At 40.4% G+C, this 11,352-nt stretch overlaps 1 pseudogene; it reads left to right on the top strand.

Moving 5' to 3' along the window:
• The first annotated feature begins 257 nt into the window (after nucleotides 1-257).
• On the top strand, nucleotides 258-7,031 carry LOC106758554 (annotated as a pseudogene).
• The last annotated feature ends 4,321 nt before the right edge of the window (nucleotides 7,032-11,352 follow it).

Here is an 11,352-nt window from a genome sequence, read left to right as displayed (position 1 = left end):
CCTAGTTGATTACTCGACTGTGTGGAGATGCTATGAAGGGGGCCATAGCTCTAGTGACCTTTGACCTTTAGGTTTAGGAAACCATCCTGGTGAAAGTGCATATATATGACCTTGAACTCAAAACAGTGAACCTTTGTTAGGGCACAATGGGAGAAATGTGTACTTCTGTAATCTTCACGTTGTTCGTTTTTTCGAAAATAATGATATTACATTTCATACCATGCATGTGTTTTGTTTCGTCATGTTGTTTTATTATCATGCATCATGTGATTACCGGAGAGGGCTTTTCTGCTAAGACTGCACCACATACTTCGTTTCAGGGAGTAATCAGTAACGTCGACGGAGCAAAGGATAAACTTGAGAGCCTGGAGGCGAGATTGAGGGTTGTTGAGGGATTTGAAAGTTATGGTTTCGGAGATGTCGCCAGATTGAGTTTGGTTCCTGGCGTAAAAATACCACATAAGTTCAAGGCGCCAGAGTTTGAGAAGTATAAGGGAAATACATGCCCTAAGAGCCATCTGACCATGTATTGCAGAAAGATGGCTGCATATGCTTATGATGAGCAGTTGCTCATCCATGTTTTTCAAGATAGTTTGGCTGGAGTGGCATTAAACTGGTATACCCATTTGGAGTCGACTCGAATTCGTTGTTGGGCAGACTTGGCTGATGCTTTTGTGAAACAGTACATATACAATACACATGTTGCGCCAGATCATTTACAGTTGCAAAACATGTCGAAGAAGGACAACGAAAATTTTAAGGAGTATGCTCAACGGTGGAGGGAATTGGCTGCACAAGTTGAACCACCTTTGTATGATAGAGAAATGGTGGCGATGTTTGTAAATACGCTCCAACCCCCATTTTATGAACACATGGTGGGAAATGTATCTTCAAATTTTGCTGATATCATTGTAATAGGCGAACAAATTGAGATCGGGTTGAAAAATGGGAAGATTGCATATGCCTTGTCAGTGGTTGCAAACTCCAAAAAACCCAGTTTCAACCCAGGAAAAAGAAAGGAAGGAGATGTGCATGCAACATCTGCAACCCCTGTGTGGAGAGGTCAGGCTCCCACTCATAATTATCGACCATACTGGGGTCAACATCTACATGCAGCTAACGCGTCATTTGGTCATCAAACTAGGCCTCAACAACAACCAGGATATTATCAACCACAGTACATCCCGAATAATAATTGGAGGGGAGGGGCAAACGTAGGTTCCAATATGAATGTGGGTCCAAATACTTATCCAAGAAGGAACCAGGAAAGAAATTATGTTAACTTTACCCCAATTCCTACAACTTATACGGAATTATTGCCTCATCTTATCAAACAGGGTCTGGTTGTCATTTGTCCCCTGAAGCCTATGCAGCCTCCGTACCCAAGAGGTTATGATGCAGATGCAAAGTATAGTTATCATGGAGGGGTCGCTGGTCATTCCACTGAGAGGTGTCTTGCTTTCAAGCATAAAGTGCAGACTCTAATTGATTCTGGGTGGTTAAAGTTCCAAGAAGATAAGCCTAGTATCGAGGTTAATCCTTTATCCGGGCATGGAAGTGCTTCAACGAATGCTATTGAAGTGAAAGAACATGAGTTGGTGAGAAATGTGAGAGAAGTCAGGAGCTCCAGGAGGTTTGTTTTGGAGGCGTTGCTGAAAGTGGGTATCTTGAAAGGCGATTATGATGGGAGTATGGCATGCGCGCTCCACCCAGATGCTGAGCACTCTATTGAGGAGTGTGTTGAGTTTGAAGAAATTCTGCAAGATCTGCTAGATCGTGGTCTGATGCAAGTATGCTACAAGAGTGAGGAGGGAGAAGTATTTGCACAAACTGGTGATGGATTCGGCATGACTTTACCAGAACCATTGGTGATTCGTTTCACTAGGACTACCCCTATCCCACCAACTCAAGGAAGGTCGCCTGTTGTTATCCGTGTACCAGCCCCTTTTCCTTACAAGAACGAAAAAGTCGTCCCATGGAGATATGGGACACATGCGTTAGACGAAGCACAAAGCGTTGATCCTACCGTCAAAAACATATCAAGTATAGGTGGAATGACAAGGAGTGGTCGAATTTTCACACCACCAGAGTTGGCATGAGAAAGAGCTAGTGATAAGGAAGCAACGATGGCCGCGAAGGCAAAAGAATTCTTAAAGGGGAAGGGTGCACAGACAGAGGAGGTCCCCGACAAGGAAGAGATGAGAGAAGTGTTTGAAGAAGAAGCTTGTGAATTTTTAAAATTCATACAACAAAGTGAATATAAGGTGGTGGAACAGTTAAACCGTATGTCTACTCGTATATCCTTGTTAGACTTGCTCATGCATTCTGCATCCCACAGAAAGTTGTTAATGAAGATACTTAGTGAGGCTCACATGGAGGAAGGTATTTCGTTGAATAAATTTGAGGGTATTGTTGGCAATATTGTTGCTAATAATTATCTCACCTTCACGGATGAAGAGATACCTGTTGAGGGAAGAGGGCATAATAAGGCTCTTCACGTCTCTGTGAAATGCTTGGATCATGTTATAGCGCGTGTTTTAGTGGACAATGACTCCTCTTTGAATGTCATGCCAAAATCAACCTTGGAAAAGCTACCTTGCGAAGGAATACATATGAAGCTAAGTTCAATGATTGTGAGGGCGTTTGATGGTAGCAAAAGAGAAGTGATGGGAGAAGTAGAATTACCAGTGCAAGTTGGCCCGTGTGTCCTTCAAATAACATTCCAGGTTATGGATATCCTGCCAGCTTATAGTTGTTTGTTGGGGCGCCCATGGATCCATTCGGCTGGAGTTGTGCCTTCTACACTACACCAGAAGCTTAAATATGTGATGGGAGATAAGCTGGTGATAGTATCAAGAGAAGAGGATCTTCTTGTGAGTGGGTCGTCATCCACGCGCTACATCGAGGCGGCTGAAGAAGCTCTCGAGACAGCCTTCCAATCGTTGGAGATTGTGGGAAATGCTTGTGTGGAGCCGTTTCCAGTAAATCCTCATCTATCATGTGCTTCTATTATGATGGCCAAGATTATGCTGAAAGAGGGCTATATATATGGGGAAGGTTTGGGCAAATATCGGCAAGGGCGAGCATTCCCTCTAGAAATCATAGAAAACAAGAACAGATATGGCTTGGGGTACAAGCCTACCAAGGAAGACAGGAAAAGGATGATTGAAGAAAGAAAAGAACGCAGTCTAGTCCGTGCAGAAAGACGAGAGCCCAGAGAAAGCAAAATTCACATTGGTGACATCAAGGAAAGCTTCCGCAGTGCTGGGTGGATCAATACTGGCCAGATAGCAGTCGTGGAGGATGAAGACGAGCCTCATAGCTCAAGTTTTGTGTGGGCTTGCTCCCTTGATACCCAACCCAGCAATTGGGAAACACTAGATTTACTTGTGATGCTTAATGTGAATAAAATGTAGTAGTTTAAATTAAGCCTATAGTTTCGATTGGGGCTTTAGAATTGAGGTTTTACGGATTGACTTTTTACTTTTCACTCAGCGTGATAATAAAGTTGCATTTCATCATCATTTGGCATTTTTCTTTGTTTTTCTTATTTATTTATACTTTTTCATAAATTTAAATGATGCAGATGTGACAATGATTGTTTTGAAAATAACGATATCAATGTTCCTAATTTTGAGCACCCTATCAATAATAGGGAAGATGATTTCGAAGATGATGTGGAACCCCCTCCGGAATTGTTGAGATTAGTGGAATAAGAATCTAAGGAGATAAAACCCCATCAGGAGGAGATGGAAATACTCAACTTGGGAGAGAAGGATGAGATAAAGGAGGTGAAAATCGGTACTAGTATGAAAACAGGAGTGAGAGAAAGTTTGCGTGCCCTATTGAAGGAATTCAAAGATGTGTTCGTGTGGTCTTACAATGACATGCCGGGTCTGGATACCGATATTGTGCAGCATAAGCTCCCACTCAAGCCAGAATGTCCTCCAGTCAAGCAAAAACTAAGAAGAATGAAACTGGAAATGTCCTTAAAAATTAAAGAGGAGGTCCAAAAGCAATTTGACGCAGGATTTTTGGCTGTGGCAAGATACCCACAATGGGTAGCGAATGTTGTACCAGTGCCTAAGAAGGATGGGAAAGTTCGAATGTGTGTTGACTATCGTGATTTGAATCGTGCAAGTCCGAAGGATAATTTTTCGTTACCACACATCGATACTCTAGTTGATAATACGGCCAAGTTTTCGTTATTTTCATTCATGGATGGATTCTCGGGATATAATCAAATTAAAATGGCACCGGAAGATATGGAGAAGACGACCTTTATCACGTTATGGGAAACATTTTGTTATAAGGTGATGTCTTTCGGACTCAAGAATGCTGGAGCAACGTACCAAAGGGCAATGGTGGCACTTTTTCATTATATGATGCATAAGGAGATTGAAGTTTACGTGGATGACATGATTGCAAAGTCGGAATCAGAAGAGGAGCATGTTCTCAATTTAAGGAAATTATTTGAGAGACTGAGAAAGTATAAACTCAGGTTCAATCTCGCCAAGTGCACGTTTGGAGTGAAATCTGGGAAATTGTTGGGTGTCATTGTCAGTCAAAAGGGGATAGAAGTTGATCCTGACAAAGTGCGAGCAATGACGGAAATGCCTGCGCCCAGAACAGAAAAGGAAGTTCGAGGTTTTCTGGGAAGATTGAACTACATTGCTAGGTTCATCTCCCAATTAACTGCTACTTGTGAACCAATGTTCANGTTGTTACGGAAAAATCAGGCTGTAGTTTGGAATGAAGATTGTCAAGTCGCTTTCGAAAAGGTCAAACAGTACCTGCAAGACCCTCCTGTATTGCGTCCACCTGTGCCAGGAAGACCGCTCATTTTGTATTTGACCGTATTGGATAATTCAATGGGTTGTGTATTGGGTCAGCATGATGAAGACGGGAAAAGAGAACATGCTATATATTACCTGAGCAAGAAATTCACAGATTGCGAACAACGATATTCGTCGTTAGAACGAACTTGTTGTGCANTAGCGTGGGCTACTCATCGTTTAAGGCAATACATGTTGAGTCACTCTACTTGGTTGATATCTAAGATGGATCCTATCAAGTATATTTTCGAAAAGCCTGCTCTCACTGGAAGAATAGCTCGATGGCAAATGCTACTATCGGAGTACGACATCGTATATGTTACTCAAAAATCTATCAAGGGTAGCGCTTTAGCGGAATATTTAGCCCATCAACCCATTAGTGATTATCAGCCAATGCAACCTGAGTTTCCTGATGAAGATATCATGGCTTTATTTGCTGAGAACAAAGAGGACAAAAATGAAAAAACCTGGATGGTATTATTCGATGGAGCCTCGAATGTAATGGGGCATGGAATAGGGGCAGTGCTTATCTCTCCTCAGAATCAATACATACCAATGACTGCAAGGTTGTGTTTTAATTGCACGAATAACATCGCAGAATATGAAGCCTATGTTATGGGTATCCGAGCAGCAATAGAGTCTAAAGCAAAAATTCTGGATGTATATGGAGATTCAGCTTTGGTCATCCATCAGTTGAAGGGAGAATGGGAGACTAGGGATACAAAATTAATTCCATACCAAGCTTACATCAGGGGATTAATTGAGTATTTTGATTCTATCACGTTTAATCATATACCGCGAGAAGATAATCAATTAGCAGACGCGTTGGCTACTTTGTCATCGATGTTTGAAGTTGATCAAGATACAGAATTGCCAATGATTGAAATGAAGAGTCATGCGGAGCCAACGTATTTTCATTTTATCGAGGAGGACGTAGATGGTAAACCTTGGTACTTTGATATCAAGCATTATCTTAAGATCCGAGAATATCCAGAAAAGGCATCTGAAAACGATAAAAGGGCGTTAAGGAGGTTGGCTGGCAGTTTCATTTTGAGTGGGGATATTTTATATAAGAGGAATCATGACCTGGTCCTTCTCAGATGTGTGGACACAAAAGAAGCCGAGCTGATACTAAAAGAAGTGCACGAGGGTACGTTTGGCACGCACATGAATGGGCACTCAATGGCCAGGAAGATACTGAGAGTGGGGTATTTTTGGTTGACTATGGAAAATGATTGTTGTACATATGTGAGAAAGTGTGAGAAATGTCAGGTGTATGCAGATAATATCAATGTGCCGCCCACGACCTTAAATGTATTGTCTGCACCATGGCCTTTTTTGATGTGGGGAATAGATGTCATCGGAGCTATAGAGCCAAATGCATCAAATGGACATTGTTTCATATTAGTTGCAATCGACTACTTCACCAAGTGGGTTGAGGCTGCTTCTTATGCTAATGTGACTAGAAAGGTGGTGACCAAGTTCATAAAAAGGGAGTTGATTTGCAGATACGGGCTCCCTAACAGGATCATCACTGATAATGCCACTAACTTGAACAACCAGATGATGACAGAGTTATGTGAGGAGTTCAAAATTCATCATCTTAATTCTTCTCCTTATCGTCCAAAGATGAATGGAGTAGTAGAGGCTGCTAACAAAAATATCAAGAAGATTATGCAGAAGATGGTGGTCACATATAAGGATTGGCATGAAATGCTTCCTTTCGCTTTACATGGTTATCGCACTTCAGTACNAACATCGACTGGGGCAACGCCTTTCTCGCTTGTGTATGGAATGGAGGCAGTACTTCCGTTTGAAGTGGAAATTTCGTCCTTACGAGTTTTAATGGAAACCCAATTAGAAGAGGCTGAGTGGGTTCAAGCTCGTTTCGACTAGCTCAATCTCATCGATGAAAAAAGATTAACGGCAGTATGCCATGGACAATTGTACCAAAGAAGAATGAAGAAGGCATTTGACAAAAGGGTACATCCAAGAGAATTTCATGAAGGCGAGATGGTGTTGAAGAATATTCTAACTATACAAAAGGATCATAGGGGCAAATGGACTCCAAATTATGAAGGGCCATTTGTAGTGAAGAAAGCATTTTCTGGTGGGGCACTAATTCTCACAAGAATGGATGGAGAGGAGTTACCATTGTCAGTTAATTCTGATGCAGTAAAAAAGTTTTACGCATGATGATTCCGTGATAGTGGTTGTTATTAAGGAGATGTTGATATTATCTTAAAAGCTTATTGTACTCTGTGTTTCTTCACTAAATAAAGTTCACATGATTTTATTCATATTTTGGTTGTTTGCATTCCATCTGAGATATTGCATGTCACACTGAGCTGTTAAGTAATTAAGGGAAGACGAAAATGAAAATAAGTAAATGCGTGTTGATAAAAGCATCACAGGTATATTCTTTTGGCTGACCTGGTCCTGGAGGATGTCGTGAAAAAAAAAAGAAAAAGAAAAAAACGAAAAAGAGGTGAAAAAGAAAAGTCACATGTTGAGTTTGTTGTTAATAAAGTTGTCAAGGGCATAGTATTTTCGAAACGAAAAAAAGAAAAGAAAAGAAAATAGTTTTGAAAAATACCGTTGGTGAGTCCTTTCCTGATTCAAGCTTTTGGGGGTAATCGGTGTTCTTTTCTTGATAAAGCATCTACATTCACATTACTTGAACCCTAACTTTTTCATTTAAGACAAAGGATTGCCATACCTATAATATTAGGGTCGTTTTCATATCCCCAATAATCCGTTGATTAGGGAGATATATATATATATATATATATATATATATATATATATATATATATATATATATATATATATATATATATATATATGTATGTATATAAAACAATGGAAACAAAGCAAGGAAAAAACGAAGTCGATGTGTCAAACACTACAGAGTTTTGTTTCAAGTTTAAAGTCGCGAGAAAGTCAGGCAAACAAGATTCAGAGTGACGTGTGGCCATTTTTCGTTATCCAAATGTCAAAAGAAGTTTATCCAATTGTACCCCTTTTGAGCCAAAATTCATAATTGTTTTTCATCACCCTAGACAAGAATTATTAGCATGTCGATGTCAACCTAAAAGGGTACATCATAAGCATCCAAAGTTGAGGAGGAAATCTCTAAAAGAAAGGAAAAACAGAAGTGAAAAAGAAAGTATCATAAAAGGCCACAACAGGAGCAACGAAAAGAATGATCCAAAGGGAAAGAAAAAAAAAACAATGAAAAATAAAGGATGCTTGAAGTTCAAATCCCTAAAGACAGTTGACTGGACACCTTGCTAATGATTCTTGTTTAAAACACTTTAATCGTCAAACACTTATTTAGGCCTTCATTATCCTTTCTTTCAAAACCCTTTGACCTTTAGCCACGGTACAAGTCAATAAAAGTCCACGCTGACTGAAGATTGCTTGTCATAATCTTTCTCACGATTTTAACTTTGAAATAGAATGATGTGGTGAACGACACATTCAGTTTCATTTAAAAAAAAAAGATAAAAAGATGTGAGGTCTCCTTGTCAATCGAAGATCATCCAATTTGGGGCAATCTTTCCTACCCAAACCTTTTCACTTTTCCAAAGCATACTTACTGTGCAAAATTGGGGCAGTATTGGAGCCCAACGTGTTAATAGCACTGTCCCCCAGATGAGGGACACACATACGTTAATATTTGCTCACAGANAATCATTATTCATCTGNTTTTCATAACCATTTTCCCACATCCTACAGGGTTCAAGTTAATTTGGATTGCAAAAAGCGATAAAAAGAATTTTAACTCAGGGTTACACTTTCTTCCTGCTCATCAAAGGGTTTTATACCTCTCAACGTTGTTTTCAGGGAATGCGTTTTGAATGTACATCGTGACTGATGACAATATTAACAATGGATTCCAAACATGGAATTTTCAAAAAAAAAAAAAAGGAAAATGAAAAAGCGAGAGTAAAAGAAAAGAACGAAATGAAAGCCTCATGTGTCTATGCATTCATGCACCATCATGACATAACATCATCACAGAGAAAGCGAGGAAAATTGTTTGCAAAATCTTCATACTTTTCTCGACATTTATCAACTTTTCAAAGCTGCTAATCCAGGTTTTAGTTTTCTGTTATCGACCCTCTGCGTGGCAATGGTCAGATTTAAATTTCTGTTCTGTGAGTTTGACCCTCTGCGTGGCAATGGTCAGATTTAAATTTTTGTTCTGTAAGTTCGACCCTTTGCGTGGCAATGGTCAGATTTAAATTTCTGTTTTGTGAGTTTGGCCCTCTGCGAGGCAATGGTCAAATCCAGGTTTTAGTTTTCTGTTATCGGTCCTCTGCTTGGCAATGGTCAGATCTAGATTTTTGTGTTGTGATTGTGGGTACTCTGTTAGGCATTGGTCATTTGACATCGCAACTTGATTTGTTTTGGTTTACTTTTCTTTCTTGATTTAAACCCAGACGAAATTAGTGTTTCTATCTTTACTTAGCTTTACTCAAATTATACGAAAATATCAAATTTTCATATTATTTAGTAATATCTAAGTAAAGAGGGGCAGCTGTTAACACTCAATTTCGTCCGGGTGTTTGTAATAATTGTTTTCCTCTTTATTTGATTCTTTAGTTTTGTTGACTTATTTATCTTCTTTTCTTATTCTTTTCGTTGTTAACTTTGGTTTTACTTTCTGTTTTTATTTTAATATAATTAGTATAATTAATTAAAATATAAAAGTTAATTAGAAAAAAAAAGGAAGAAGAGAGAAATAAAAAAAACGTGTCAAAAATCACGTGGAAAAAAAAGATTCGAAAGGTTATGTGTGCGCTGGTTGAGAGAGGCGTGGGGTGTGCCAAGGAATTGGATTTGGGCAAAGGGAGAGGAACAAGGTTGTTAGAGAGAATTTTTTTCGGATTTGGAGAGAGGGTGGCAGAATACAGTTGAGAGAATTTTTGAAAAAAAGAAAAAAAAAAGAGAGCAGTGAAGAGATTTTCTGGTGATTGTAGAGAAACATTGAGAAGCAGAGAGAACAGAGCTAGAGAAGAATCAAGCGAAAAGGCATTGTTCAAGACTCGCTGGTGGTCAATAGTACGGTAAATCGACAGAGTTCTTAAGGGTAAGCAATTTATCTTATGTTATCATAGCGATGTTGGATATTATGTTTCTGGTTTACTGTTAAGCTTTGTGTATACCATGCTCGACTGTGTAAATCTTCCTCCTCCATTTTTGTTTGTTATCCTCACCAATCTTGGTTCCATTTACATCATCCTCCATCTTATTTCCCTGGAATTACAATGTCAAAAGCTGTATGATAACGTCCCAAACAGCTCTTCTTTCTCAAGTGAACCCGAGCCAATCAACAATCCAAAATAACCATAGCAAGCAAACAACCTCATCCCTAACTTTGCTCTGTGACCTGAGGCCGAATGTTGAGCAGCACCTGAAACGCATATTCAAAAAAATAGAGACCTAACCCAACCATTTTCATCATCTATGTACTCTCCTCTCAATGGCACTATACTAGCTTTTCTCAAATAGGTCGAAACCCACCAGCAACCATCCCTTCACTACCCTATAACCAAAACAAGACCAGATGATGAGTAAGAACCAGAAACCCAGAAAAATTCAAAAGAGCGGAAACCCAATCGGGTAAAGAACACGGTCACATCTTTGACTAGCAATCCCACAAATTATCATCGCCCTGTTACCACTTTCTTCATTACACCATTTTCGTGAAATCCCAATTATCATTGCCAGTAGGATTGGGACAGTAAATAGGAAACTCACCCAATCCCANAATGCCTTCGAACAACATTCACAAATTGAAGCACATTCGAGACCCCTGTGGGTCTCTGTCTCTAATCTCCACTTCAGTTAATGGTGATGGTGACGAAACTTAGCGATAACGGCCTTGGGCTTGGAGGGGAGATTGTCCCTGAGTCGAGCACGACCCACGACGGAGCAAGGGGTGAGGTAGCAGAGCTTGTTGGTTTCAGAATGAGAGTTAGGCGGCAGCGCTTGACGGTGAAAAGGTGAGGTCGCCATCATCGTTGACGGTAGAGGAGGACTGGTCCGGTTGTCGATGGCAGGCGACGCGATTTTGGGCTTGGAGGCATTTTTGGGCTGTGACTCGCGGTGGCCGGAGACGGTGGTTTTCGGCGGGTGAGCGACGAAGACGCTGCGTGAGGAGAAAAGGTAGCTTCGCGTGCTAAGTGGCAGTCAGCGTCGTGGTGGCTGCCGGAACGGTGGTCGGTTGGGTGCGAGAGTGGCAATGGAGGGATTGGACGTTTTNTGCTCTTGAGAGAGAAGTCTGAGGATGGGTTTGGAGTTCTCTTCGAATGAGAACCTCCTAGAGGGTTTGGGGGGTGAGAAAACCCTAGGGTTTCTGAAGAGGGGGATTGGGCCATATCAGGCCATTTGGTTTNTTTTTATTATTTATTCTTTCTGCACCCTTGTTTTTTGCCATTTAGCATCCTACTAGTATTCATCTGGGCTCATATCGGGCCAGACCAAGGAGTTTCCACTTTGCAGATTT

The sequence above is a fragment of the Vigna radiata genome, chromosome 1, assembly GCF_000741045.1.
Source record: "Vigna radiata var. radiata cultivar VC1973A chromosome 1, Vradiata_ver6, whole genome shotgun sequence".
Lineage (NCBI taxonomy): Eukaryota > Viridiplantae > Streptophyta > Magnoliopsida > Fabales > Fabaceae > Vigna > Vigna radiata.
This window is presented reverse-complemented; position numbering and strand designations above follow the sequence as displayed.